Here is a 16,789-nt window from a genome sequence, read left to right on the forward strand (position 1 = left end):
TACCCTACTTATATAGGTTGGATATTGTCGTACTTCGGAAAAAAAATCATAACTACATGCAGGAAAATGTATATGTTAAAAATTCTCATCTTCTAACACCTATAACTTTTTTATTTTTCCGCGTGCGGGCCTGTATGAGGACTCATGTTTTTATTGGTACCATTTTTGTATTGATTGGACTTTTTGATTGCTTTTTATTCATTTTTCCATGATATAAAAAGTGACCAAAAATACGCTATTTTGGAATTTGGATTTTTTTGTGTGTACGCCATTGAGCTTGAGATTTAATTAACAATATATTTTTATAGTTCAGAAATTTCCGCATGCGGCGATACCACATATGTTTATTTTTATTTACACAGTTTTTTTTTTTTTTTTATGGGAAAAGGGTTGTGATTCAAACTTTTATTAGAGAAGGGGTTAAATAACCTTTGTTAACTTTTTTTATCACTTTTTTTTTTTGCAGTGCTATAGCTCCCATAGGGAGCTATAGCACTGCACACACTGATCTCTTATGCTGATCCCTGCCAAGCCATAGCTTTGCATGGATCAGCGAGATAGGGGCTCGATTGCTGAAGCCTGTAGCTCAACCCTGGAGCAATCAAACCTCGATCAGACGCCGTGGTGACAGGTAAGGGGACCTCCGCTCGCGTCCTAGCTGATCGGGACATCGTGATTTTATCGCAATGTCCCGATCAGCCCGACTGAGCTGCCAGGAAGCGTTTACTTTCACTTTCAGACACGGCGGTCAACTTTGATCGCCGCGTCTGAAGGGTTAATAGCGCGCGGCACAACGATCGGTGCACCACGCTATGAATAGCAGCTGGGACCGACCCGGTGTGATGTGGGGTCATGGCGTGACCCCGTTTTAAAGACCGGGACCGGGCGTAGGGCGTACAGGTACGCCCTACGTCCTTAAGAAGTTAAGCCACTTAATGGTCTCCTCATGCCTCAGCCACCTCCAGGCTGTGCCATTCAGCCACTAAATGGTATCCTCATGCTTCAGCCAAATCAAGGCTGTGCCATTCAGCCACTATATGGTCTCCTCATGCTTCAGCCAAATCCAGGTTGTACCATTCAGACACTATATGGTCTCCCCATGCTGCCACAAACTCCAGGCAGTCATTCAGCCACTACATAGTCTCCTCCTACTGATGCCACCTCCAGGCTCTGTCATTGTGCTGCCATGTGACATGTGACTCCTTCTTAGATTTGGTCCTTTGTACCCACATACCGGGGCCCGGGACACTAAGACTTCGAGTTAAAAGTTCAATTTCAAAATCCTCAATTTCAAAATCTTGAATTTATATTTAAAATTCTTAAATTCCAATGGTCTCCTCATGCTTCTGCCAACTCCAGGCTGTGCCATTCAGCCAATATATGGTTTACTGATACTGCTGCGCCTGGGTCTGGCTCTAAAAATGTTGTTATGGTAGCACTAGCTTTCCTAAATCTTGAATTTAAATTTCAAAATTCCTTTTATTCATAGGGATTGTGAATAGTGTTGAGCGGCATAGGCCATATTCAAATTCGCGATATTTCGTGAATATATGGACGAATATTCGTCATATATTCGCTAAATTTGCATATTTGTAATATTTGTGTTTTCTTTTCGCATATTCAAAAATTAGCCTATGAGAAAATTAGCATAAACCAAAATTAGCATAAGCAAAAATTTGCATATGCAAAAATGCACGCCAGTCTCACACTGTAGTATTAGAGCCTTCATTACACCACACAAGCTGGAAGCAGAGAGGGGTGATCACTGTGATGTTTACTGTGAAAAAAAAAAAAACACGAATATTCATAATTACAAATATATAGTACTATATTCAGGAATATTCGTGAATACGCGAATATGCGCTAATAAAATTCGCATTGCGAATATTCGCGAGCAACACTAATTGTGAAGCCCTAGTGTCTAATCATGCCGTTGCCAACCACAGGCTGTGCCATTCAGACACTATGCGGTCTCCTCATGCTTCAGCCAACTCCAGACTGTGTCATTCAGGCAATATATATTTTACTGATGCTGCTGGGCCTGGGTCTGGGACTAACATTTTTGTTATGGTAGCACTAGCTACCCAAAATCTTCAATTTATATTTCAGAATTCATCTTCTAATCTTAGGGATTGTGAAGCCCTAGTGTCTACTCATGCTGCGGCCAACTCCAGACTGTGCCATTCAGACACTATATGGTCTCCTCATGCTTTAGCCAACTCCAGGCTGTGCCATTCATGCTGCTGGGCCTGGGTCTGGCTCTAAAAATTTTGTTATGGTAGCACTAGCTACCCAAAATCTTGAATTTAAATTTCAAAATGCATCTTTTAATCTTAGGGATTGTGAAGCTTTAGTGTCTATTCATGCTGCAGCCAACTCCAGGCTGTGCCATTCCGACACTATATGGTCTCCTCATGCTTCAGCCAACTCCAGGCTGTGTCATTCAGCCAATATATGGTCTTTTCATTCTGCCAACACCTCTACGCTCAGTCATTTAGCCACTATATGGTCTCCTCATACTGATGCCACATCCAGGCTGTATCATTGTGCCGCTCTGCGGCAGTGATTCTAAAAGCGATGCCTGCAATCTGCATGTCATTCTGAATAACAGTATTATTTCACTACCCCAGCACACTCCATATGCATGTTAGAACAAAGCAAAGTGTTCTACACATCCATTGAGACTCTCTGTAGTCCAGAAATAGCCATTTTTAATATAAATTTGCCGCAAATAAAATAGTATCGAACCAATTTTTTTTAAAAAATTTGGCAAAAACGCCAAATCGATTTTTCAAACATTCGTTCATCTCTAATATTTACAGTGGGGCAAAAAAGTATTTAGTCAGCCACCAATTGTGCATGTTCTCCCACTTAAAAGATGAGAGAGGCCTGCAATTTTCATCATAGCTATACCTCAAATATGAGAAACATAATGTGAATTTTTTTTTATAAAATCACATTGTCTGATTTTTTAATAATGTATTTGCAAATTATGGTAGAAAATAAGTATTTGGTCATTAACAAAAGTTCATCTCAATACTTTGTCATTTACCCTTTGTTGGCAATGACAGAGGCCAAACATTTTCTTTAAGTCTTCACTAGGTTTTTACACAATGTTGTTGGCCCATTCCTCCATGCAGATCTCCTCTACAGCAGTGATGTTCTGGGGCTGTCTCTGGGCAACACAGACTTTCAACTCCCTCCAAAGGTTTTCTATGGGTTTGAGATCTGGAGACTTGCTAGGCCACTCCAGGACCTTGAAATTCTTCTTACGAAGCCACTCCTTCGTTGCCCAGGTGGTGTGTTTGGGATCATTGTCATGCTGAAAGACCCAGCCACGAGGTTTTCACTTAAAGTCTCATGATACATGGCCCCATACATGTTTTCCTTTACACGGATCAGTCTTTCTGGTCCCTTTGTATAAAAATAGCCCCAAAGCACGATGTTTCCACACCCATGCTTCACAATAGGTATCTGTTCTTTGGATGCAACTCAGCATTCTTTCTCTTTCAAACACGAGTTTTTACCAAAAAGTTCTACTTTGATTTCATCTGACCATATCACATTCTCCCAATACTCTTCTGGATAATCAAAATGCTCTCTAGCTAGCTTCAGACGGGCCCTGACATGTACTGGCTTAAGTAGGGGGACACGTCTGGCACTGCATGATTTGAGTACCTTGTGGCATCGTGTGTTACTGATGGTAGCCTTTGTTACTTTGATCCCAGCTCTCTGCAGGCCATTCACTAGGTCCCCCTATGTGTTTCTGAGCATTTTGCTCACCGTTCTTGCTATCATTTTGAAACCACAGGGTGAGATCGTGCATGAAGCCCAAGATCGAGGGAAATCATCAGTGATCTTGTATGTCTTCCATTTTCTAATAATTGCTCCCAAGGTTGATTTCTTCACACCAAGCTGCTTGCCCATTGCCGTTTCAGTCTTCTCAGCCTGGTGCAGGTCTACAATTTTGTTTCTGGTGTCCTTTGATAGCTCTTTGGTCTTCGCTATAGTGGAGTTTGGAATGTGACTGTTTGAGGTTGTGGACAGGTGTCTTTTAGACTGACAACAAGTTCAAACAGGTGCCATTAACTCCTTGGGAACTCCGGGTTTTTCCGTTTTTGCACTTTCGTTTTTTCCTCCTCACCTTTTAAAAATCATAACCCTTTCAATTTTGCACTTACAGACTCAAATGATGGTTTATTTTTTGTGCCACCAATTCTACTTTGCAATGAAGTCAGCCATTTTACCCAAAAAATCTACGCCAAATCAAAAAAGAAATCATTGTGTGACAAAATTGAAGAAAAAATGCAATTTTGTAACTTTTGGGGGCTTCCAATTCAACGTACCGTATATCCCGGCGTATTAGATGACTTTTTAACCCCGAATTTTCTTCTGAAAAGTCAGTGGTCTTCCTCGGGTCCTTCTGCCCTTCTCCACCTCTCTAAGGTTGTACGCACGGGACGTCAGTGACGTCCCGTGCGTACAACCATAGAGGCGCAGGAGGACGAGCGCCGGCCGGGGCCTGGTGAGTGACTGGCGGCGCGTCATCTACAGTGTTCCGATCACCGCTCCTCTGGTCCCTGGACTGTTGCTATGGTCCATAGGCCATAGCAGTAGATTGTGACCCCGGGCCGGAGGAGCGGTGACCTGAACACTGTGGGGGGGGGGCAGTACACAGACAAACAGCCTCCAGCCATACACTCTATATGGCTGGAAGTTGTATGTCTGTGGGGGGAGCTGCCTACTAATGTGGGGGGAGCTACCTACTATTGTGGGGGAGGGAGCTGCCTTCTATTGTGGGGGAACTGCCTACTATTGTGGGTGGAGCTGCCTACTATTGTGGGGGGAGCTGCCGACTATTGTGGTGGGGGAGCTGCCTACTATTGTGGGGGGAGCTGCCGACTTTTGTGGGGGGGAGCTGCCGACCTAATGTGGGGGAGCTGCCTACTATTGTGGGGGAACTGCCGACCTAATGTGGGGGAACTGCTGACCTAATGTGTGGGAGCTGCTGACCTAATGTGGGGGAGCTGCCTACTATTGTGGGGGAACATTCTGCCTACCTAATGTGGGGGAACTATACTGCCTACTTAATATGGGGGGAACTACAAGGTACTGTACATCGCGGTGGGAGGGGTAGTTTTATACGGCAAGTATATCCCAAGCTCTATATTTTCAGTGTAAAAGTTGGGGGTCTTCTTATACGCCCAGTCGTCTTATACGCCGGCATATACGGTAATACATTTTTCGGGAAAAATGACACCTTATATTTATTCTGTAGGTCCATACAATTAAAATGATACCCGACTTATATAGGTTTGATTTTGTATTACTTCTGAAAAAAATCATAATTACATGCAGGAATATCACATATGTTTATATTTATTATGTTTATATATTTTTTATATGGAATTTGGGAAAAGGGGGTGATTTAAACTTTTAATAAGGAAGAGGTTAATGTGTGTGTTTTTCAACTTTTTTTTTGCTTTAATTTTTTTTTACACTTTTAGTCCCCTTAGGAGACTTTTAGGAGGAATCATTAGATTCCTTATACAGATCAATGTGGTTTCATAGATCCACATTGGTCCTGCCAGGCTTTATCATTTTCAGCGCAGGAGCCCACATGGAAGTAGAGGTAAGCCCTCAAGCTACTTTAGCAGTAGATCGCCCCCCACGATCGTACTGCTGGGGGCGATCCACCCCACTGGACCACCAGTGAGCAGTTAAAGGCACCTTTAGATGCCGTTGTTAGCTTTGACAGCCGCGATCTAAAGGGTCAATAGCCAGCCGTGGGCGATCGTCGCATGTTTTCTATTAACATTCGCCCCCAGCAACAGGTATCAGCTGGGGGCCGGCTGGTTTGACACGGGCTTGGAATTTTTTTTATGTGTACGCCATTGACCGTGCAGTTTATATAGCTATATATTTTTATAGATTGGAAATTTACGCACACGGTGATACCACAAATGTTTATATTTCTTTTTTATTTACATGTTTCTTTTTTATGGGAAAAGTGTTTCTTGATTTGAACTTTTATTAGGGAAGGGTTTTTTTTTGGGGGGGGGGGGCTATAAAATGCAGTACATTAATTGCCAGCTCTGTTAAATGCTATGCCATAGCATTACATTTATCAGTGGTATCGGCGGTTGACTGCTCAAGCCTGGAACTCAGGCTTGGAGCAATCAATCGCCGATCAGACAGGCCGAAGGCAGGTTAGGGTCCTTCCTGTTGCGTCCTAGCTGATCGGGACACCGCAGCTTCACTGCAGGGGTCCCGATCAGCCCGACTAAGCTGCCGGGAAAGTATTTATATCTCATATTAAAATATTAAAGGATAACTCCGGTAGGAAATAATTGTGCCAGAAAGTTACAGATTTGTAAATGACTTCTATTTACAAATCTTAACCCTTCCGGTACTTATCAGCTGATATATACTACAGATATACTGAAGAGAAATTTGTGAAGTTCTTTCCAGTCTGACTACAGTGCTCTCTGATGACACCTATGTCCGTGTCAGGAACTGCCAATAGCAGGAGAGGTTTTCTATGGGGATTTGCTTCTAATCTGGACAGTTGCTGACACAGACAGGTGTCAACAGAGAGCACTGTTGTCAGACTGGAAAGAACTGCACAATTTCTCTGTAATATACAGCAGCTAATAAGTACTGGAAGGCTTCAGATTTTGAAATAGAAGTAATTTACAAATCTAAAAGAAAAAAGAAAAGGGTCCCATCCGAAATGAGGCAACCTCCACGTGGTGGATGGGGGGGACATGTTTTGATCAAAAAGTGCTCTAAGAGCCTCCATTTTTTGACCAAGTGTGCTGCTGCAATCTTCTTTTTTTGTATACTAATTTACAAATCTGTTTAACTTTCTGACACCAGTTGATTTGAAAACATTTGTTTTCCACTTGTTTCCACCGGAGTTCCCCTTTAACCCCTTAAGGACTAAGCTCATTTTGGCCTTAAGGACCATACCAATTTAATCTTAGCATTTTCATTTTATCCTCCTCTCCTTCTAAAAATCATAACTCTTTTAAATTATCATCTGTAGAGGCTTGTCTTTTTTCACGGCCAGTTGTCCTTCGTAATGACATCACTCATTTTACCATAAAATGTATGGCGCAACCAAAATTTTATTGAAATTTTCATTATCAAGCCATACAATTTACAGTAAAAATGACATGTTTTCTTTATTCTGTGGGTCAATACGATTAAAATGATACCCAGGATTACGTACTTTTCTATTATTGTACCGCTTTAAAAAAATCTCAAACTTTTTAACCAAATTAGTACGTTTAAAATCCCTCTATTTTGACGACCTATAACTTTTTCATTTTCTCGTATAAGCGGTGGTATGAGGGCTCATTTTTTGCGATATGATCTGTATTTTTTATTGATACCATATTTGCGAATATATATCACTTTTAATACATTTTTTATCAATTTTTTTTTGAATATAATGTGACAAAAAAACTGCAATTTTGGACGTTTATTTTATTTTTATTTTTTACGTTTAAGCTGTTCACCATACGGGATAATTAACATTATATTTTAATAGTTTGGACATTTATGCATGAGTTGATATCAAATATGTTCATTATTATAAATTTTTTTTACACTTTTTGGGGGTAAAATTGGAAAAACTCAAATTTTATCTTTTTTTATTGGGGGAGGGGATGCTTCAATTTTTTTTTACTTCTTTTCTTTTTTTTTTACACTTTAATAGTCCCCATAGGGGACTATTTATAGCAATCACTCGATTGCTAATACTGTTCATTGCTAAGCATAGGGCATAGCACTGATCAGTTCTCAATCTCAGACCAGAGCAGGAGACCCCAGGAGATGACTGGAGGCAGGTGAGGGGACCTCTGGGCCACCATTGCAGATGATTGGTCCCCTGCTGCAGTGCTGCAGGCGATCCAATCAGCCATATTAAGTGCCGCATTGCCGCAGATGTCGTGATCTGTATTGATCATGGCATCTGAGGGGTTAATGGCTCAAAACGGCACAATCGCTGATATCCGCCATTACCGGCAGGTCCCCAGCTGCTGATAACAGCCAAGACCTGCCGTGCATGATGCGAGCACCGATCCGGTGCTCGCGGTCATGTCCATGTAGTAAGTGTACGTCATGGTGAGTTAAGTACCACCGCACCATGACGTACATTTACATCCAATATTGTTAAGGGGTTGAGAGCTATTGATTACTTGCAGTAGGCTAAATAACTGAGCTCTGTCCATACCCAGTGGTTGCTATCATCAGCTGACTGTCATGGTCACGGACCATTTTTGGAGCTATCTCTCATTTCATTTAACCATCCAGACGCTGCTGTCAATGGTAACCATGAAATTCAGGGGATTTTAAACCATATGCTAGTTACTAAGCCTTACTTTTACATACAACAAGTGCTGGTCAGTTGTCATGGTAGCCAGGAGCCTACTTTTACAGCCTGTCTTAGGTAGTATGCAATAGATAAAAAGTTTCACAGTTCACTGTTGAAAAACAATTATAATTAGTTAAAAGAAAAACACTATATGCCCCCTAGTTGTAGCCAAGAAAACATTGTATACAAACAGCAACTTAACAGGCTTGAATAAGGCAAAATATTAAAAAGAAAACATCCCTGAAGTGTTACTGCCTTTACAAACAACTTTTGGCATGTCCGTCAGACATGTCAGCAGTTGTTGATCACACCGAGTCTCACCCGAGACCCACTGCATTAGGGAGTTAGTCGGGGAAGCCGGCAGCATTGCGCTCCTCTCCCCAACTGGCCAAGAGGTCTGTCCATTTGGTTGGTGCGACTAAACAAAGACAGAGAAGTTTTACTCGAATCATGCAGGGCACCGTTCGGTTCCCAGCATAAATCATGTTTAGGGCAGAACACTACAGCCGATAACAATCTATGGATGCAATACGAAAGGAATATGTCTTACAGCTGTAAACTACACAGTTTGACTTTTTTTTCCCTAGCTAATAGTGATTTAAATAATAATTAAAAAAAGAATATATTTTAGACCAAGAGTGTGTCATGGACCCTGCATTTCATTTACAAAAAAAAGTTAAGTGAATAAAATAATGTTATAGTAAGTTTACTGTGAAGGTGATTGATATTTACACAATAGATTGGACATGGGGACAAATATCCCAGCAGTATCATGAAGGTTAGAGAAAAAATAGATATGTGACTAGTATGCCCTTCCCAAGGTTAATGTGTTTTGAATCAACAATATGTGTCCACTGAAATTTAGGGAAAAGCATTATCAAAAAAGTATGTACAATTTTAGAACACAGAGAAAGTAAGGGAGATTTTATGTCAGTTAAATAAAATGGAATTTAGAGGGCAATAAATGTCACATTCTGGAGGAGAATCTGATTAAATCGATTAAAATACCCCAATTTCTCATCTATTGAGATTGCAATTCAGAATGGGAATCACATACTGTAGGTAACAACTCATGCAAAGTTTAGGTACATTTCTTTTTTTCTTTTTTCTTTTTTTGCTATTATTGTTACAGTTGTCTGTAAAGAAAATAATGTAGTTGAAAAAAGTTATGGCTCTTAAAAGGCATGTAGGAACAAATGAATATGCAAAAATGAAAACAATTTGGCTGTGTCCTTAAGGTCAAAATGGGTTAAATTAAGGGGTTAAATGAAGGCACAAACAAATACAAAATATATCCTGCTTGTCCAGCGCTAACTGCACAAAATCCTTCATCTTTATACAGGTGATTTTAAACCTGCCACCCAACAAAGCACACACTTAAATTGTTATATTCACACAAGGTGAATTTCCACTTTTTGAAGCTGTACACCTCAGGACTCCAACTCTCAGAGGTTTCTAATAGTTTTAATTGCAGACTGACTCTCACTGGTTTTACATTTCAGAGACTAGCTGTCTTAAGCCCTTTTTCTGACTTGGCTTAGTCTAGGGTATGTAAGGCCCCACTACCAAACCTGCCTTTCTTCCCATAAAAATCCAGGTCCAATAACAGGACTTACTAAAAGTCCCTAGCAAGGTAAGTCTCACTAGGGATTTTAACTATTTCCAGGATTCCCCATATCTCAACCAGCCTTTCCTGATCGGAAATTTTAAAGCCTAGCATCCACATACAAAAGGTACTTTGGGGAAACCTAGCATTACAGACAACCATTCATGTCACTATCTCACAACAATTAAAGGGAATATGTCAGCACATGGACATGATCCAAGCTACTGACAGTGCTATATAGCTGTTTGTGCAATAAAGTTTATGCATTGTGAAAAGGAATAAAATTACATATCTTCCATGAAAAGACAAAGAGGAGTTGGCCAGTCGATTCAGTGCTTAAGTCCGGCATGCCTTAATGCTCGTTCCATCCTCTCTCCTTAATTGAAATGCACATCTTAACCTTCTTAAAGAACTGCATACAAATATCATGCCTGAGCCATTGATGAAAGGGGTGCACGTGCCACATGTCTGAGGGTGAGAAATTTACTGCATGTGTACTGCCCTTCGGCAGGAATGAGACTTCAATGCGGTGCTCAGTGTGTGAGGTTGAGCCCTTGATATTAAACCAATAAAATGGTGGGGGGGGGAGGGGTGAGGCATGCCAAACCATGGCACTGATGCCACTGGCCAATTCCTCTTCAACTCTTCATTTTGTTGGCAAGCGGCTGACATTTTGGCAGAGGACTGTGCTGTGTTGCAAGATGGATGTCCTGATAAGTGTTGTGTTGCAGTCTGCTGCAGCACAAGAGGAAGCAACCTTTGCAGAGTTTGAAAGGATTGCTATGCATGAGGCATGGCCCAAGACACACTGGGGAAACTTGGTGTTTGGATTCATTGGAGGAGAGGCCGAAAAAGTTCATTGTGAACTGAATCAAAAGATCTTACGGAACTATGATAAAGTCAAGACAGAGATCTTGACTCAAGTGGGAGTAAGCCAAGCTGCAAGACTACAGAGTGCACTGCAGCCTAACAGTGATGCTGGATTTAAAGTTGCAGAGCTACTTAAAGAGCAAGTGGAGTGATGTTCTGCAGCAGAGAAGCTGGTGAGAGGTGTCCAGCACCAGCCCTTAACTGATTGGACGGCAAGATATTCTGGTAAGACTGTTCCAGGGGTTATGGGGGCCATGTTTAGAGACTATGAGACTGTACATAAGAATGATGGGACTGTGCATAAAAATGCTGAGTCGGCGGGTGGTGTTTCCCTAGTTAACTGTGTGAGTTGCAAAATCATGTGAGGGTGGGAAACCCCTCATGAAGACTGATGAGACTGTTCACACTGTGCAGATCGGATTGAAAAAATCTGGTGAACAGAAAATGTTGAATGCAGGACTGGGAGAAAATGTAACAAAACACACTTTGCCTGAGTTAGGTCCTAGTGCTATGAACTGTCCTGTAAATTTTGAACATGTGCAATCTGATAATGTTTTTGTTGAAAAACTTATGTTGTGGAGTTCAGATGTAAAGAGTACTGCTGCCACCTCTGACAGGACAAAAGAAAACCTGTGTGAGCTGGCAATAGAAGGTAAAAAGATGATGGCTTTGTTAGAACCTAGATGTGTAATAAGTCTTGTAAAGTCCAGCAGCAGGAAGCCAGACCCCGCTATCATGTCTATGCAGGCTGGTATTTGGGGTTATAAAATGGTTAATGTCTGTATTTTTGCCCCCTATGGTACTATAGGTCACAAGGTTGCAATAGAGCCCTCCTTGGAGTATGATGTAGTACTGGGGACGGATTTTCCATTTTTTCAGCAATTATGGGAAGACTCTCAGGTGACTAGAGCAGGTACATCTGATAGGCCCACAACACTTGACTTGCACCACACACTAGGGGAGAGTTACTCAGCAGAGGCTGAGGACGGGGGGTGTCAGCAGTCACTAGATATATGTCCGATAGGGGTCTGCCAGACTGCTGGGGAGCTGAAGACCAGACCGTAAGTCAAGTCCAAGAGGATCCAGCGACTCAAGTGACAAGTGTGCCTCTGACTGAAACAGAATCTTCAGTGAAACCAGAAATGGATCAGGTACAGGAACATGGGTTCCATCTGCCAGCTGAAGATGAGCCAAAGGTGGGGCTAGAGTTGCGCTGTCACCTGGAAGAAGTGAATGTGAAGTGAAAAGAGGAAGCTATACTGAACCTTGTGAATAAAGATGAGCCAAAAGGGGGGTTGAAATTGCGCGGTCATCTGGAAGAGGTGACCGTAAAATAAGCTACAGAGATGTCTGTGGATAATGCAGAAGTACTGAAGAAAGTACATGTGGAGCTGGGTGCTGCGCTTACTGTCACAGACAGAGTCCTGAGTAGAGGAGATGTGACGTCTGGACCAGAGATGGATCGTGACCAGGAAGGTCAAACCACTGGACCAGATGTTGTTGCAGACCCAGGAGCCCTAGACCTTTCTGCTGGGCAGCGGAGAGACAGTTTTGAAGTGAAAGAGAAGACTGCCAGTGAGCAGAGAGACAGTCCAGAGAGACTGTCCAGGAACTACCCTGAAGCCCAAGTGGCCAAGACCCTTGAAAAGGGGGAGATTACTCCTAAAGGTGGAGAAGACTCTGAACGAGTTGGCTTGAAGGAAGAGACAGGCCAAGGACAGGTGACTATCAGAGGACAAGAGAATGTATCAAGGTCCAGCAGCGAGAGTAAGGAGACCGCTGTAAGTAAGAGATCTTTGAAAAAACGTGCTGGTATTGGTAAAAAAAAAAAAAGGGAGCAGATCCAGAACCTTGAAGAAACTTTACAGATGGTTTCTGCTAAATTGTCTCAAAAGGAAGAAGTAGTTCATCACCTGATAGAGGAGAAAGAAAAAAACGCTTGCAGACTTGAATAAAGAGCAGGAAGCGACGCTTCAGCTGCAGAAAGATATGGAGTGCCACAAAAGTGAGTTTGCGGCTCTGCAGGATGAACTGACCTGCTCCCAGGGTCTTATGACCAGCAAGGAGAGAGAATTGGAGAGTCTGGCCAAGCAGATCTCATTCGAGGAAGAAGAAGTGAATGTCCTGTGTGAGGCATATCTGGCTCTACAAAGTGATCACAAGGCTAGGTTAGTAGCCATGGAAGAGCTGGAGAAGGAGAAAGTGGTAATGGCTCAAAAGGTGCAGAGCCTGGAGGCGCAGAACAAAACGCACAACAAGTCTCACGCAGCTGCCGTGGATTCCCTGGGTACTCAGCTCTCTGAACAAGAGGCTCAGCTAAAAGTCTATGAGCAGAAAGTGTCCAAGATGGTGCAACTGAATAAAGACAATGAGCAGATGAGAGAACAACTGCTGTCCCTGGAGGATACTGTCAAAAACTTGACAGAATTGCTGGAAACTGAGAAGATGAACTCTGCCAAGCTCGAGAGTGAGCAGCAGAAATGTTTAAAACTGGAAGGGGACATGAAGGTCCTAAAAGAAAGAAGTGACAAAGCTATAGTAGAACTGGCTAACGAGAGGTAAAAAGTGTCTCAGATGGAAACTGAGGCCAAAGCCACAGCCATCCGTGTAAAAGAAGAAAAACTGCTTGTGGGGCAAAAGCTACTGGAGACAGGGATGCTTTCTCTAAAAAAAGCAGAGCCTGAACAATGGACGCAAGAAACAGTAGAGTCTGAAGACCGTGAGAAGAAGCCATATGAAAGGTCCTCGGAAGCTGAGACTGAGGTAAAACCATATGGGAAGTCCTCTGAAGCTGAGACTCAGGGGAAACCATATGGGAAGTCCTCTGAAGCTGCAGAGATATTAACATTGGATGGTGAAAATGCTGAGGCAGAGAAGTTCTCTGAGGTAGAAGTTAAACCAGAGATAACTGCAGAAGCTGCAAGTAAAGTCAGTGACACATCTGAAGGTGCAGGTGAAAAACTGCCTAAAGGAGCCAAGAGTTCTCAGCCTAAAAATGAGCCTGTGAAGGTCAGTGTCCCTAAAGAAAGAGCTAATAAGAAAGCAGAGTCCTTAAAAAGAGGTCACTGTGATAGAAGACTGGGTCGCGGTAGAAACCCTGAGAGGCGCTGGATTAGTTCCAGAAAACACCGGAAGAAAGTCCGCAGAAGTAGAATTTGGAGAAGAGTCCGTCTCAAGGAGAAGATGGACAGGTACAATAAAGGGAAGCCTCCTGAAATTGTGGAAGATGTCTTAGAAGTCCTGCAAATGGGTGATTCAGACTCGGTTGGCCACAAGCAAAGTTTGGGCGATGGTCATACCGGTGACAGAAGAAGACAAAGGCCTGGAGCATCTGCCTTGTCCGCACCTAGTGTCCAGAGTACTGCACAGACCAAGATGAAGAACCTGGTGTTGGAAAGGTGTGACATGAATGGAGCTTTTTACAAGGAATTTGTCAAAGGTGACCAAAAGTCTTGTGCTCGGTGGCTGATGAAAGTGCAAATGAAAGAAGGGTGCACCACTGAAGTGGTGCAGATAAAATCTGCTGATGAACGAAGCCAAGTGCCTCAAAACCTGTTGGACGGAGTTGTTCAACCAAAAGGAAAGGCAGTTGGACTCTGCCTTTTGAATACAAGTGCTCCTTCCCGGTAGTCTGAGCAGAGGGGGGGATATGTGGCAGTGTGGCAAGAAAAGGGTGTATTTCCCTTGCTAACTCTGGAGAATGTTTCACCTGTGGCCTGATTAATGAGGTATCAGGAAGGGAAAGTGTGTTTAAAAGGAAAAGAAACAGAATAGTTGGGGTTCTCCCTTGAAAACAGCATGTCGCTGTAGGGGGAGACACTCTGGCCCTGTTGAGGAAGCACACAGCTGAAGTTGTGAGTGGTCCAAGAAGTGGTGTGAACTGTGAGTAACAGGTTGCAGGAGTCACATGTTTAACTGGCTGAGGATAGCTCACCAGCTAGTAGTCAGGGCATGCTGATATGTGTAGTCAGTGACCAGACGGTCTAGGATTTTATTTTGTTCCTGTGTTATGTTTGTTTTCCCCCTGCAACCTGTCTAAATAAAGCTGGCAAGGTGCCAGGCTTGCATGAATAACCGTTGTCTGCTTTATTGAGTGGAAACATGTGCCATGGCATTGTCCAGGATGATCCCGGAGTTAATCCCCCAAGGAGGAATCCTTACAATATATCTATATATATATATATATATATATATATATATATATATATATATATACACACACACACTGTAAATATACTCGAGTATAAGCCGAGTTTTCCATGATGTCAGGGGCATCCATGCGCACGGACGTCAATGCAGCGTCACTAGTCTGGGGCCGGTTCGGAGCAGAGAAGAGGGCAGTGAAGATGGACGGCCCATACCGGCTCACCCTCCCCACTGGAATGCGGACGGTCCCTGCAGCTACTAAGCAACAGGACCGAGAGAACTGGGGAGGTGAGAAGACAACGAGGGGGCCTATATGATGATGGATGGGGTGGTCTGGATGATGGCAGGGGTATATAGACTGGGGGTGATGATGACAGGGGGGGTTTGACAGGGGGTGATGATGACGGGGGTCTGGATGATGACAGGGGGGGTCTGGATGATGACAGGGGGGGGGTGATGTATTTTCCCCCTAGGCTTATACTCGAGTCAGTAAGTTTTCCCAGGTTTTGGGGGTGAAAGTAGGGGCCACGGCTTATATTCGGGTTGGCTAATACTCGACTATATACGGTATATATATATATATATATCTCACAATGATAGATTCTGTTTAAAGAAACCTTTCAAAAATAGTTTTTTGTTTCTATAGGGCAGCATAAGATATTATTAGAGAAAATGTAAAGGTTCTGTTTTCCTTTCCTTGTGCTTGCTTGTTTTAGCTGATGGGGCATACATAGGTTTTCAGCCATATTATTCCCTAATTCATTTAACCCCTTAAGGACGCATTTGGGCCTTAAGGATGCAGACAATTTAATTTTTACGTTTTCATTTTTTCCTCCTCGCCTTCAAAAAATCATAACTCTTTTATATTTTCATCCACAGACTAGTATGAGGGCTTGATTTTTGCGCGACCAGTTGTCCGTTGTAATGCCATCACTCACTTTACCATAAAATGTATGGCGCAACCAAAAAAATACTATTTGTGTGGTGAAATTAAAAAGAAAACCGCAATTTTGCTAATTTTGGAAGGTTTTGTTTTCACGCCGTACAATTTACAGTAAAAATGACATGTGTTCTTTATTCTTTGGGTCAATATGATTAAAATGATACCCCTTATAACATACTTTTCTATTTCTGTTGCACTTAAAAAAAATCTCAAACTTTTTAAACAAATTAGTACGTTTAAAATTCCCCTATTTTTTACTTTTATTTTTACCCTTTAATAGTCCCCATAGGAGACTATTTATAGCAATCACGCGATTGCTAATACAGTTCAGTGCTATGTAGAGGACACAGCACTGATCAGCATTATCGGTCATCTTCTGCTCTGGTCTGCGGGAAGGCAGATCAGAGCAGAAGACGTCGGGAAAACAGCAGAGCCAGGTGAGGGGACCTCTGTCTGCTGGATGATCGGATCACGGCATCTGAGGGATTAATGGCGGACATCAGCGGGATCGCGGATGTCCGCCATTACGGGTGGGTCCCTGGCTGCGATCAGCAGCCGGTACCTGCCGAGCATGATCCGGGCATCGCTCTGATGCTCGCGGTTATGCATATGACGTAAATGTACGTCCTGGTGCGTCAAGTACCACCTCACCAGGATGTACATTTACGTCCTGCGTCGTTAAGGGGTTAAAGGGGTATTCCAGGAAAAAAAATTTTTTTTTTTTTTTAGATAAACTGGCCCCCGAAAGTTAAACAGATTTGGAAATGACTTCTATTAAAAAATCTAAATCCTTCCAATAATTATCAGCTGCTGAAGTTGAGTTGTTCTTATCTGTCTGGAAACA

At 42.6% G+C, this 16,789-nt stretch overlaps 1 protein-coding gene across 2 annotated transcripts in view; it reads right to left on the reverse strand.

Annotated features, from left to right (window-relative positions):
* The window catches only part of DMD (dystrophin), a 2,642,350-nt gene that overhangs the window by 2,154,035 nt on the left and 471,526 nt on the right, over positions 1 to 16,789 (reverse strand). The gene's annotated exons all lie outside the window — the stretch shown is intronic.

This window comes from Hyla sarda, chromosome 2, assembly GCF_029499605.1.
Source record: "Hyla sarda isolate aHylSar1 chromosome 2, aHylSar1.hap1, whole genome shotgun sequence".
NCBI lineage: Eukaryota > Metazoa > Chordata > Amphibia > Anura > Hylidae > Hyla > Hyla sarda.